This window comes from Lampetra fluviatilis, chromosome 44, assembly GCF_964198595.1.
Source record: "Lampetra fluviatilis chromosome 44, kcLamFluv1.1, whole genome shotgun sequence".
NCBI lineage: Eukaryota > Metazoa > Chordata > Hyperoartia > Petromyzontiformes > Petromyzontidae > Lampetra > Lampetra fluviatilis.
Window position 1 is genome coordinate 7,850,779 of NC_136318.1, and position 11,978 is coordinate 7,862,756.

The window sequence follows — 11,978 nt, forward strand, 5'->3', positions numbered from 1 at the left end:
GTGAAGGTAATGTTTAACTTTTGTGCTGAACTGAAACTGCAAGTGTCCTTCCTCTCGGGGGACCAGTTGGCTTTACAGGCGCTTCAAACAGCGGCCTTGTTAAATAATGGAACAGAGTCCCAGACAGTATCAAAATCATTGCTGAGAACATGTCAAGTTTTAAAGAATGTTATTCTTCTTAATTATGCTATTGTTATTCATGTATTTTACACTGCGCGTTCATAAACACACGTAATTGTTTACGGTGACGAGTTAAGAAATATCTAAGTCTGAGCACTGTATTTGTATTCTCATTGCACAATCATTTCTAAGAATGAATGCTTATAATGCAGCAAGGTCCCCGACATCTTCAGATCGCCTTCTTCGAAGGACTCCCAACGTTCCTGGGGTGATCGCGATTTTGCCTGCCACTGTGCACCTCCCAAACATTGGAACACTTTGCCTTTGCTCACGAGACAATGATAATCGTTGTCCCCATTTCAGTCTGTCTTGTCCACCTCACTTCTTTTAAGTGGCCCCGTAATCCCCTCGTGTCTGGCCTTTTTATTATTACACGCTTTTTTATTAACTGACTCTGTCTTCTTGGTTGACTCTGTCTGTTGTTGTATCCTCAAATCTTGTAACTCAATATTTACCCACTTCCCAATGTGGTATCGACTGCAAACTTGGTATACTTATGTCATACCGATGATAACACTATATTCTATCATAAAAAAAAATATTCTTAAACAATATTTTTACGTTATGTTTCGGCTTGGGTCTAATTGTCCACGGTCAACTCACGTTGGCTGTAAATCACCACGGCCGCTTACGTTATGGCAAGCCTCGGGGCCACATCCTGGAGTCGTGGAGTTCTGCCATTACGAGTAACGTACATTTCATGAAAGCGTGTTTTAAAAAAAGTTTAATTTTTTTTTTATTCTGACGCATCGGGGATCCACGGATGAAATGTGGGCTTACAAATGTTAAAAAATCATGACGGCGTATTAAAGTCGCATGACGTCTACCATCTGGAGGTATGTGCGGTCGCTATTCGTCTGAATCATCGTGATCGTGCGGCAATCCTACGTAAGCCCTTTCCGGCGTAGCGAAATGATCATCGCACCTTGATAAAAATAGTATTGACTCAGGAACAATGCCACAAGTCAGCAATTGCTGCAAGCAATAGCCACTCACAATGTGTGCGTGCCTTAACAATTATAACCATGACCAATGGGCACACGATGCAATTACAGAGAAGGCAGAAATATCAAGTAACTCTAGTAACTAGTAGCTTGACCCAGCGGTCCTTGTCGTTTATGTCTGTGAACTATTGCGCGCGCGTTACACAATGACTCCAGACAGAATGAATCGATTGTCATCTGTTTTCCCTCGAGGAATTACTGTACCACTTTTCCTTAAATTGTCTAACTGTACGGAGGACACCCCAGGGCACTCCCATTTGTTTTATAACCGGTTTGGTAACTTTAACCACAATCCAAATATAAAGGTCCCCCCCCCCCCCAGTATAGCCTCAACAGACTATTGGGGCAAGTGCTGCGAGCGAAGTGCCTACCTACAGTTGGGCCCACACGGCACACGAGGAGGTAATGTGGCCAGCACCACGCCCGGCCGCCTTTGTCTCCCCGCTGCATGACGTTTTCACACCACACCAGGTACTTATTTGAGTACAAAGTCGACCAATTCAGATCGTCACCGATGTTGGTTGTGGTGAGCGGGAATACAACTCGTGCCGCCAGGTTCACAGAGCAGCGTGCCAACCAAAGCGCCACCGCTCCTCACACAAACCGACCCCCTTACAAAGACAAAGATCCCCCGTATGTATTTTAAGAGACTGTTGGGGCAAGTGCTGTTAGCGAGCACATATGAAGGCCGGCACGGCACACGAGGGGGATGGGTTGCCAGAACAACGCCCGGCCGCCTTTGTCTCCCCAGTGGCGATGTTTACATACCGCCCCCAGGTACTCATTTGAGGCCGAGTCGACCCAGGGGGAGGGCCCATAACCGGTTCAGATAATCGTCACTGGGTGTTGGTGGCCGTGAGCGGGAAACGAACTCGGGTCGCCGGGTTCATAGCGCGGTGCGCCAACTAAAGCGCCACCGCTCCCCACACCCACCACCTACACACACACAAAGACAAAGATCCCCCGTATAGCCTTAACATACTGGTGAGGAAAGTGCTGTTCACGAGCACCTATACTGCACACACACACCATGTAAACACACACGCACACCCATACAACAACAACAACCGCCATTCGCCACTAAGTGGCGGAGACGTCACCACGGCGCTTGTGCCAGGCTAGGTGCACATTGAGGCCACGTGAAGTGTCGAACGCCCGCTGGCAGGAGGTCACGGGGCAGACCCAGGTGCCACATGGGTTGACTGACTGATGCACCACCTGTGCCCCCTACACACACACCCCCACCCACCCCCTACACACACCCCCTATACACACACCCCCCTCTACACACACACACCCTATACACCCCCACCCACTCCCTACACACCCACCTACACACAGCCCCTATACACGCCCACCCCCTACACCCCCCCTACACTCCCCCCTACACCCCCCCCCTACACACACACACCCCCTACACACCCCCATACACATCTCCCTCCCTACACACGTTGCCACTCAGCCCTCTCAAGAGGAGCAAGTTTGGGGTGGTCATTGATGCCGCCCTTTATCGCCCACTCCTCTCACCTGTGACCGCCTCATTGATTCCGTCCGCGCTCGTGGTAAGTCGCCCTGCTTATCTCGTCCTTTAGATGAACACGTGCTGGGTAGGCGCATTTGTTGATTGTTGTTCGTACCTTGACAAGCATGTGCGTGGAATGAGTATTGAACACTCTTGAACTCGTGGGGCGCGTGCAAAAGTAGCTACATCATGTGTAGTAGCTACTACACATGTAATACAACATATGTAGTAGCTACTATTACATATGTAGTAGCTACTACATGTTTCAAGGGCCCCGCGCTAAATGCTTTCGAGCTATCAATTCCGGTTCCAGTGATTCTGCACTTGCTCTATTACTATAGTACTATACCGTCTTCAACTTTTATGAACGACTGGGTGTTTAAGGTGAGCGATGTGTCGCGTTATCTGGCCGTATAGCAAATAAAAAAAATACAATTACGTTACTGTGCAAGTTAAAAATGTTTGTTGTAATATTGTGTTATTCAACGGTTGTACTTAACTTGACTCCTATGTTTGTCGTGGTCAAATCTTGTAATCAAAATTTAGTCTACTTCCTGTTGCCCAATCAATTCCACATTTTGCGCACACGTACTCAGATCCGGTGACAATGCATGCCTCTATCAAAATCAATTAATCAATTAATTGGCTCTTTTAAACCAATTCACATTTTGTATGGACGGCTTATTAATTAAATATTTATTTGGGCAGGTCAAAAACGCCGCCGTCCCTAAACTCTGCGGGGGCCACGCGTCTCTTGTCACCAAGATGTCAGCAACTTCCCGTTGTCCAATCGAGTTATTTACTCTTTAGTGCACTTTAAAATAAAACCGTTGTTTAAAAAAAAAAACTTTTTATAAAGGAGTTTATTTTTATTTAGGGCCCCTTTATAACATATGCTACAAGCCCCGCACCAAGCTTCATCCGGCACTGGTGCCAGGCACTGTGACTCTAACCTGTCACAGTATATAATATTTATACAACATACACTGCACGAGCTTGAGCAGTGCTTTACAAGCATAGGTGTGTGTGTGTTGGTGTGACCGAGGGGTCACAACGTTCTTCACGGCTCCCGTTTCCCAAACCAATGCCTTCGCATCATCACACGCGAGCTGTTTGTGACCAAGTTAAAGGTGCCTGGGCGATCAGAGAGTGAAGATCCTTTAAAGTCTAGATGGGCGGTTTCAGTATTTGCCTTCGCGTACACAAACACAGTTTTCTGGAAAGCATTGAACCAACGGATGTGGGCCTCCTCCCCCCCCCCTCTCTGCCCGCCAATAATTGTGGCGGCTAACTTCGGCTAACTTCGGCTCTTCGTGTGAAGACGCTGACTTTATGGAAATTGTTAGGCTACGATAACACTGGTCTACAAAAAAAACCATTTTTTTCTGGCCTGTACTTTTGCAGCTGTTTTAGACTAATTTCAGGGTGCTGATTCCAAATCTGATTTGCTCTATCACATCTCATTTTTATGCTATCGGCATATCCCATTTTCATTGATTTTACTCGAAATTTACTCTGTCACATATGATTGCAAGTTGTTGCGAGTCAGTGACTGCTTTAGTGTTAAAGTATGGTGCTGTATTTTTAGGATAGTGTGTTTATAACATCATTTTATGTAGATATACACATTTATTTAATATTTTTCTTCTGCAGTTTTTATTGAAAATGCAAAATTTGATATGTGATAGACAAAAACTGATGCCAGATTCGGAATCAGCACCCCAAAATTACTTTAAACCCGTTGGAAAATACCTCATGCCAGAAAAAGTGTGTTGACCAGTGTAATTATTCTCATAACGTGATTTCTACATTGTACAGTGTGTGGGGCTGGGGAGTAGTGACACTCGATAAGTTAACTGAAAAGCGAACGCAGTGAAACGGGGGAGATCCTGGAAAGGTAACAGAGATGGATGGGATCAGCGGTACGGTTCGGGTCAGCGAGAGGGCATGTGCGTGGTGGCATAGTTGGTTAGGGTTGGGGCCGTGGTATTTGGTGAACGAGTGGACTTCATCTGCATACCGATTGCCTCTCCTCCCAGTTGCAGCTGTGATGGCCGCGTTCAGGTGTTGGTCACTCTATTTTTTCGTATATATCTGATTTACAACACCACTGTAATCCAGACCTTTGGGTGCAAAGGATTAGATGGGTTGTACAGATTTTATTTTGGGAAATTGCCAAACCCACAGCCCTTAAGGTGATCACGAGATGGCAGTACAACAAGTACGGGTCATAAAGACCCCTTCTGTGTGAGGCCTTTAATTTCTGTTCCCTGCCATGAAGAGATGTTCTCATTGCTCTGGTTTTCCCCACACCCAAAATGGGCATGCTGCACCCCTCCCAGAATACGGTTTTCAAGCTCATTGAGCCTTTCCTTTATACATCGGTATAAATAAACGGCACCACTGAACAGTATTTAGCATGTGACCCTTTTTGAGAAATTGGAGGAAAAGCTCTATCAATGCAGCACTCTCTTAACCTCTTTTGCTTGGGGCTGAAACAAATAATGACACTCTAATCATATGATATAATGGAACACTCTTAATTCATGAATGTTGTTGACCAATATCGTAACATTAAAATTTTGTAATGGACTAGCCAACTCTGGGGGCTTAATCAGCAAATGAAGTCCTGTTCTACAGAAAAAGTGTGCAATCCAACGGGTTTTTAGTGTAAACCATCAATTTCTGGTCTTCAACTATATGTGATGTGAAACTCTTCTGCCCGTACGGGGTTCCAAAACATAAAGAAAGTGTCATATGTCTTGTCTAAAATAAGATCCAAAGTGTGTCTTATAGCGCTAGCAAGTACGCAACAATGTTCAAGAACATGTATGGCCCTGAGCCCGTTGGCGGGGAACGTTCATATTGCTGCGATAGGAAGCGGTCACTCCAAGCGACAACCACGAATGGCTTCTCACAAAGTGGTATATTCATTTCGATTTAAAGCTTTGTCAAGGCGCTCTCACCCCCTCCAAGCCAGCTTAAATAGACGCTCCAAACCTGGGATGTCATTCAGACTCTGTCTTCTCGACAGACCTGTTCTTCACCTGAGGACGGCTGCTTGCGTTGTGGCCGAAACGTCGTGAGAATTATTTTATTATGTTTTATTTTTATTATTTTATTATTTCCCTTCTACGTGACTTTACCGAAAGAACCAAGAAGATGGTATATTCATTTTTTTTCACCCAGGAGCAATGAAGGGCTGAGTTGACTCCTCCAACCAGCATTTGAACTCAACACCTCCTGATTGTTGCTTGTGCACTCGAAGTATAGCACCATCCCTGGCTGATGATAAAAAAGAGAATGCAAACTGGTGTAAGTAACTCCTGGGCTTTTATTTTATTTATTTAAAGCTTTCGTGACTGCAGGGATTCATATTCTTGGTTCTTTCGGTAAAGTCACGTCGAAGGGAATCAATAAAATAAATATGTATATAACAATACAATTCGCACGACGTTTCGACTGCAACACACCTGATGATGGTTGCTGGTGTTGCAGTCGAAATGTCGTGAGAATTTTATTGTTTTATATATATTTTTTTTATTTTTTCCCTTCTACGTGACTTTACCGAAAGAACCAAGACTATGAATCCTGGGCTTTTGTCGACGGGGACCAGCCGGTGCAACGCGGGAACGAAACGAACGGAGTTCGATGTACATATACGTACGTACGACATAATCCATTGTGTCGTCGTCGTTGATCAGAGAGGGTGCGATGGCGTTTTGTTGCGCGCGAAGGCACCACGGTTGGGTAGACGCTCGACGCTCGGCTGTTGGCGCTTCAGAGACGACGTGTTCACGTGTGCAATTGCGCCGGGCGACGTTGGGCATGCAGCGTCCAAGCCCCCACTGGGCTTTGTTTTGTTTTGGCGCCTGCGGTCACGGAGCGCGTGGGGGAAGGCCGATTTGTCACCCGATTGCTGCCGAGTCACTTGTTTGTGCAATTGCAGCAGAGATCTATCAATGAGCATTTGGCGGTGTTGAAACTGTGATTCGTGCCAACCTGCATTTCAACAGGGTGCCTACCAGATGGGGTTCCCCAACAGCTCCACAGTGCCTTCAGCAAAACATGATCTGGTGCCCATCTGCTCAGAGCCATACGCCCTTTTCGTATGTACGTTGAACTTCTTTCGCACCATACGTAGCCGGCCTTGCTAATCGGAGGTGCGGTGGGAAGGGCAGGGAACTAAACACAAAAGGCAGTTCGAAAGAAATGAGTTTTCACAGGAGAACGGCAAACATTCCTGCAACGCATTGTCCACGTGCGGTGAGGCCTGTTCTCTCCATCGCACTCCAGAACCAAAGCGTCTTGGCCACGGGATGCCCTTTATATCAGCATTCGACTCCGACTCGACTCTGCACCGTCCTTCGGGGTGCGCGCGTGCACAAGTTTACAAGAAACGCTGCGGTCTACTGGAGAGAGGAGTGACTTTTTTTTTTCTTTCTCCAAGACAATGCTCAAGCACATCCAGCTAAATGAAATGCTGTGGGCCTGGGAGGTTGTGCCCATTGCCCGTACAGCCCACGCTTGGCCTCTGGTGATTTCCGTCTGTTTGGCCCCATCCGAAGGAGCGCTTTGGTCGCGTAACGATTCCAAACAGATGGCGACGAGAAAATGGCTCGTTTCGTGAAACGGTTCGAGCAAGGGAGGGGGTCGCTTCCTTCCGTGCTGCGCTGAGCACTCGGGCGCTTGTGCACGGCTGGAGAGATGTGCCGTGCCGTGGATGGAGGCTGCGTTGAGGAATGGGCAAGGTGCCGTGGTCCTGGGATCAAATTCCCTGAGCAAAAAGTCTGGCAATTACTTAATTCCGTCCTTACCCCGCAGCCTTGGTTAGCACAATTGGCTACGTAGGGTGCGAAAGAAGTTCAACATACATACACACATACAAGTGATGAGGAATATTATACTGGGTCTCTGTAAAGGTGTTGCCCGTTATTAAATAATTATAGTTGGGAAGCAGTTTAAACTGTGTGGTGGAATAATTTGAGTTTTGTGAAGAAAGTTCAAGTGTTCGTCTTACATTAAAATAGTGGTATTCAACAGCACAAAACAGCAGTATATTCCAATCAATTTCTCCAGAGATGTTGGCAAATACTGCAAGATGACTTTCAGATCTCGATAATAAAGATGTCACCATCGCCGTTGCTGACATGTGGGGGTTTGGAGGGAAGAAACTCGTATGATGAAACCTAAATGCTACCACACACGTGTGTGTGTGTGTATACCATTGTCAACCTAACTTAAACGAGTGGGGGCCGGCTGTGTAGCGATTGGCGCACTGCGCTACGAACCTGGCCACCCGAGTTGAATTCCCGCTCATGGCCAGCACCAGTGACGATTATCTGAACCGGTGCTGGGCCTCTCCTAGGTCGAGTCAGCCTTAAATTAGTACCCAATGCGATAAGTGAACATCGCGACTAGAGAGACAAAGGCAGCTGGGTTTGGTGCTGGCCACCCACCCCCTCGCGTGCCGTGCCGGCCTTCATAGGTGCTCGCTAACAGCACTTGCCCCAACAGTCTGTTCAGGCTATACGGGGGATCTTTGTCTTTTTACATCATTGTGAAACTAACTAAATTACAATGTTTTAATAATGGAGGATACGCTCATGGATACTCTGCACTAGGGGGTGACAATTTCCTATATTTTTTTGGCATTTTTATGATTTGCATTATTTCATAATTTAACGTGTCCATTCGCTATCAAAGGTGGCATCGCATAATGATGAATCACGTCACCTTTGGCGAGAAAAGCGTGGGCGTTTTTCCTGCCATGTCAAACTTTTGGGTCAAACCAAACCATCTAAAATGTCATCTCTAGATCAGATTTTTTAAACAAAAAAATAGATCCATCTGAAAGCTGGTAACACATCTTTCTGTGTATGCAATATTCTAATATATAAAACACAAGACGGTATATACATTTACCACTGACCCACAATAATAAGGCCACTCCAGTTCATAATAAAGGTTTTTAGGTTAGATCGCGTTATTTATAAATGTGTCGTAACCCTCCACCACCCGACACGGCCAAACAGTAAAAAAATGCGTCACGTTTACAAAGGACAAAATAATTCACTTCTTTAGCCCACCGTTGTGTTGAAGAGCGAATCAACATCATTTAAAATTCGAGTACGACGTTTCGCTGGTAATTACATCCAGCTTGATCGGGCGATTTGCCAGAATGGTGAGGTTCTTCTCTTGCTCCCGGTCTTAAATAGAGGCCACTCCTGGGCTGATTCACTACGACACACCTCTCAGGCAGTGTGACTTTGTGAACACTCCGTTGTGGTGAGTTGGCTACGGCAGTGGATATTGATGGTCTGCCTACGCGTTTGGGGAGGGGGGGTTTCTCTCTCTCGCTAAAATAAAATACTTTTGTGATAAAGTATTCAATTAACCATCAGATAAATTTCACCGGAGAATGTACGGTTTGGAAACAACTCTGCTCTTGCAGCATAACCATTCAGTTAATACCTCGGTGGGCTTTGCCTGGCAGGATGGGGATGGTTTCGTTTTATGTGTGTTTTTTGGTGATTTGTTTACCATTCTTGATAATTGGTTCTTTACCCTTCTATCTGGCAACAAAACTGACACCTTTTTACAAAGAGTCATGTTTGCATAGACCGCAATACCTGCAGTCATAATACAAACAAAAGAACATAACTCTGATAATGTGCACTGTCCTTAAAGTTGATTGATCCACACCCGAGACAGCTTTCCTTAGAGCCTAGTCTCATATGGGTTGGACCAGATGACGCCAAAAGGCGCACAACTCAAAGACAATGCACCATCAGAGTATGAGAGCTCGGGGCAAGCATCTACACTATGGGAACCTCATTTGCCAGTAAAAATATGATAATTGGTTCTTTACCCTTCTATCTGGCAACAAAACTGACACCTTTTTACAAAGAGTCATGTTTGCATAGACCGCAATACCTGCAGTCATAATACAAACAAAAGAACATAACTCTGATAATGTGCACTGTCCTTAAAGTTGATTGATCCACACCCGAGACAGCTTTCCTTAGAGCCTAGTCTCATATGGGTTGGACCAGATGACGCCAAAAGGCGCACAACTCAAAGACAATGCACCATCAGAGTATGAGAGCTCGGGGCAAGCATCTACACTATGGGAACCTCATTTGCCAGTAAAAATATGATAATTGGTTCTTTACCCTTCTATCTGGCAACAAAACTGACACCTTTTTACAAAGAGTCATGTTTGCATAGACCGCAATACCTGCAGTCATAATACAAACAAAAGAACATAACTCTGATAATGTGCACTGTCCTTAAAGTTGATTGATCCACACCCGAGACAGCTTTCCTTAGAGCCTAGTCTCATATGGGTTTACCATTCTTGTTCTTTGCGTGACTATCGTCCGTTTGTATTGATTATTGTTGTAACCTTCTTACCCGCCCCTACTGGACATCTGCGAGAAAGAGCTTTATTGATAATTGATTGATTCCTCCAGTGTCAATAAATATGATCATTCTGATGATAGCATCCAGCCATACATAATGTATTTCTGTATATATATTTCTCGTGCAATTAAAACGGGAAAATAAATATAATGACACCTTTGGTTGTTTTACCTAACCTGTAACTTCGTGAATGCTCAATGGGTGTTAATTGTGTGAAAAGCAACATAGATTGCGGTGGTAGTAAGTGGCTGTTAATGAAAATGTATGCAGTTATCACTGCAAGTGTTGATCCATTTATGATTTGCAGAAAGAGTCCCTTTAAAAGAATGCCAACGACATAGCGCCACAATTATTAACACAGTGGGGTTTCTGCTAAAAATATAGGCCTACTTCGTTTGAGTCTTAAGTTGCTCATTTAGAGCCATCCTTACGTTAACCCAGTTTCTGCAAGCCATAAAAAAAAACGTGATGGGACAATTGAGAATATTGGAGACTGGTGTTTGTATTCGGTGAGAAATTGCGCTGAAAGACCGAACGAACGAACATTGATCATTTTTGGTCACCTGGTAATTTGTACGTTCAACACCGTCATTTAAATTGGCAAGTCTCTAAATCTGCTTGCTCCAAGAGTAACACATTTCATGAGTTCCATTGATGTTGGCGTAATGTTACAGTTTGAACACTGCTACCTCTGTCGCATATACACCTCATCTCAATTGTATAGGTACAATTTCATGTACAGCCCTTGGTCAATCCACCGAGAGTAGAAGGCCTCCCACTGCTGTGTTGGCCACGGGGGTTGTTTGACCATACTTCACCACGTAGGTCGCTGCGGATTGTTGAAGGCGGTGCCCAGGATCATCTCGGATATCACTCAACACTGACGTTAACTGTGACCGGGAATGAAACTCAAGTCACTCAGATCACAGGCTTCCATCGCGCAGTGATATAACCAGCGTGTGATCACCACACCCACCGTGTCACATCTTCAATATAAAATAATGTACCCACAAAGGAAGTTACACGTTCAAGTTATGGTGTCTACTTTTCATTATAAAACTGAAACTCATCGCAGCAGGAGGTTCTGTCTTTCGTAGGAGCAGGGTGTTGTAATGCAACACGTGTGCGTATGGGTAGAGGTGGTGTATGGAAATTGATTTGGTGGTGTAGCCTATCTTAAAATAACAAAGCAATGAAATCAAACCTAGCTTCTGTAACGTTGGTCCAACGTGCTATTTTTTTCTTCTCAAGAATGTTAGCCCAAATAACGTTCGCTTCCGAAATCGCCACATTATTAGACACCGTCACAGGGTGCGTGACATCACACGTGATGACATCATAGGAAAAGCGAGGCGATGTCACCACCGCCTTGGCCAAAAGAACGCTTGTTCGTTTAGCGCTCGTTTATTTTCTATTCCAATTTCTATTTTGCCGACCACTTTGATCAATTTGTCCGTTTTGACTAAGGCCACTTATTGAAAGCAAGGCAACTTTGTTCTTAGACTTCGTTCATTTTGGATGACCCTCCCAAGAGTAGCCGTGACCCTGTGTGATAGATGAGAGACAGATGGCTTGAACTAAACGCGTCGGTGTTTTCAACCTCGCGTGGAAAGTGTAAAAAGAAAGGTTAAAAAAAACATTTCCCATTAACACTTCCATATACAGTGAACACCAAATTCACAGTAGTCTGATGTTTCAGGTCATGGCTTACCTCCAGAGCAGAGAAAGTGTGTAATGTGCAGTCTCCAACTCCTATCTACTCTCCCTCTCTGGCCTTTCCATTTTTGTGCTAATAAGAAGTGCCATTGCTTCAAACATTGCCTATTATATATTTTTCCTCTTAAGGC